General features: G+C 47.4%; 1 non-coding gene across 1 annotated transcript; it reads left to right on the top strand.

The window, feature by feature from the left end:
* The first annotated feature begins 2,097 nt into the window (after positions 1 to 2,097).
* On the top strand, positions 2,098 to 2,169 carry trnaw-cca (transfer RNA tryptophan (anticodon CCA)). The gene has a single exon. It is a non-coding gene; the product is annotated as a tRNA-Trp (tRNA).
* The last annotated feature ends 729 nt before the right edge of the window (positions 2,170 to 2,898 follow it).

Here is a 2,898-nt window from a genome sequence, read left to right as displayed (position 1 = left end):
GACAGTGCTGCCCCCCTCTGTTTAGGAGTAAACTCTGGAAATGTGGTGGTATTGATAGTGAGGAGGATGGTCTCAGGCCACAGTTTGATACCAATCAGTTGGTAAATGGGGCAGAGAGATGGAATTTAAACTCCAGGCATTCTGGGAAATGTAATAATGGAGGAAAGTAATCAATAAATAGTAGGTCACTACAGAGTGCTGAGGAACAAAGGAACCTTGCTGTCCAAGTCCAGAGATCCCGGAAGGTATCAGTACAGATAAAACTAGGGAGTGAGGAAGGCATAGATTTGTATTTTTTTCATACAGAGGGTGGTGCGTGTGTGGAATGGGCTGCCAGAGGAAGTGATGGAAGCTGGTACCATGAGAACATTTAAAAGGCATCTGGTTGGGTATATGTATTGGAAGGGTTGAGAGAGATATGGGTCAAATACTGGCAAATAGGTCACGAGATTAATTGAGGGTATCCAGTCAGCATGGTGAGCTGGACTGCAGAGTCTGTTTCTGTGCTGTATGACTTTACCCGCCTAATTCAATGCAAGTTTCAGCAACATGCCTGCAGCTTTATGCTTTTAGACATTAACAATGTTTCTGAATATATCATTTCAGCTGTTCTCAATTTTAAAATCAGCCATTTCTTGTGCACCCCTGTCTTCCAGGTTGATTCATCACCATCCATTCTCTCTCTTTCCCGAGAAGGGCTTGATACAGCAATCAAAGAGGGCTCGAGATACGAGAAAGGATGGGGGGGGGGGCGGGGAATGGACAGGGGCACAGAGGCTGGGGGAGAAGAGAGGCAGAGAGAATGGCTAGGGGAGCAAAGGGTAGGGGGAGAGAGAGAGAAAATGGACAGGGGACAGAGAGTGGAGGGGAGGAAAAAGACTTGGGGACAGAGAATGGGGGGCAGAAAATGAGGGGGAGAGAGAGAATGGCTGGGCAGAGAGATCTGGTGAGTACAGACTGTGAGGAGAGAGAGAATGCATGGGGACAGTGGGTTGGGGAAGTGACAGCACAAATCCCACCTTACCCAGGAATGGTGTCAGTGTTCCATGAACTGGAACCCACTCCATTAACAGCAGCATTGGGGGCAATCGTTTCTCAATAGACAGATGGCTAAGACGGGAGATTCATCTCATTCCTACGGGCCATTCGGCCCATAAAATTCAGACTGACCTTCCAACCAACCACTTTCCCCATAGTTAACCCACCCGAGGTTGCAGATCCCTGGATACTTCAGCATGGCCAATCCACAGTAAACTTCAGATGGTTAGACTGTCGGAGGAAACTGGAGCACCCAGAGTTCACCCACGCAGACACAAAGGTGAGAACATCCAAAGTCCACACAGAGAGCTGCATGAGAGTGGAATTGAACCCAAGTCCGTGTTACTGTGAGGCAGTGGAGCTAACCACTGAGCCACCATGCCACCCAGAGGTTTGGAGCTCTGCTTTGTCTTTGTAGCTTCTGATTTCTCATGAGCCTTCAGCAGAGGCTCTCTCCTCCTGACATTGTTAGACCACGCCTGCTGCAACTTCCCTTTTCCATTTCTCCAGTCCTGAGCTCACCGGTTCCCAAATCCTGGCGCCAGGCAGACACTGATGCAATCTGGTCTTCTGCTGCCAACTGCAGAGAATGGTGACAATCCCTGCCACTATTCTCTGCCTGACAACCACTGCCCGCTCCCCAACATTGTTCTTACTCCCACCACGCAGCCAGTTAGCTCCTCGCTCGTGCAGACCTCTCTCAGATCCCCTTTATCTGTCTGACCTGTGCTGACACCCTCTTGACCTTGTCCACTGACCCAGTCAGAAGGCTTTGTCTGTAGAGGAATGACCATCTCCCAGAATAAAGTGTCCAGTTAACTTTCCCCTTTTCCTACAACGTGTCTGCAGCCCGGCTTCCAGCTGCATCTTTCTGAGCCGAAGGTCCTCCAGCCTGTGTTTGCCGTGGATCACAGCATCCAGAACATCTCAACTTCTGCAAATCGAAAGACAAGCCCAACCCTTGGAAGAGAAGGGGGAGAAACAGAACAGACATGAACGGAAAATCATTGTAGTGCGATCAATTCCTTTAAGCATGAATAGAGGTTATCAGTCGTCCGTGAGCTTATGGCGCAACGGTAGCGCGTCTGACTCCACATCAGAAGGTTGCGTGTTCAAATCACGTCAGGCTCACTGCAATCAACTTCTTACATTTCAAATCAAGAAAGGAGTACGTTCTTTCCGTATATCGGTCATGTCAAATCTTCTTTGCGATAACTTTCGATCACACGTGAATCTTTGCTGTCAGTTTGATTTGTGAACACTGTGTCAGGGAGGTGGTGTGCCCATTGTTTGGGTAAATGCTCAGCTCCCCGCAATGTGAGAAGTAAAACACAGACTGTTCATCACGGGATTTAAACACACAGCCGCTTCGTTCAGTTGGTGACCGCGGGGTGTGAATAACATTATACCGATATTTTCACAACATAATCTAGAGATTGCCATCCAGGTTTTAGTCACATCAAACTGCCACGCAATGCTGTTATGGCCTCAGTAAACTATAATAACGTGAAGATCACTGGGATGATGTTCTACATCCGACTGCAATATAAACACAGGTCTTTGTTTCCAGTTTTGGTTGGAACAAAAGACATCGTATTGGTGGATAATTACAGTTAGTGCAAACACAGCTAGCCAACAATAATATTAATCCTGTTCACTTCAATGGCCAAATTTCAATGCAGAAACCAAGTGCACTCGGCTGCTTGTAACATAGACAACAGGACAAAATGGCTCATAGGAGGAGAAATGGGGCATTGAGGACGAATGAAATGTTTGCTTTTGGTCACCTCCACAATTGTTAGAAAAACAGGTTGAAAGGATTCTTAAAAGGTGTCTGAAGGAGTGGTGAGGGATAACACT

The sequence above is a fragment of the Chiloscyllium punctatum genome, chromosome 36, assembly GCF_047496795.1.
Source record: "Chiloscyllium punctatum isolate Juve2018m chromosome 36, sChiPun1.3, whole genome shotgun sequence".
NCBI lineage: Eukaryota > Metazoa > Chordata > Chondrichthyes > Orectolobiformes > Hemiscylliidae > Chiloscyllium > Chiloscyllium punctatum.
The sequence above is the reverse complement of the archived record's forward strand: the minus strand, read 5'-3'. Positions and strand labels throughout refer to the sequence as shown.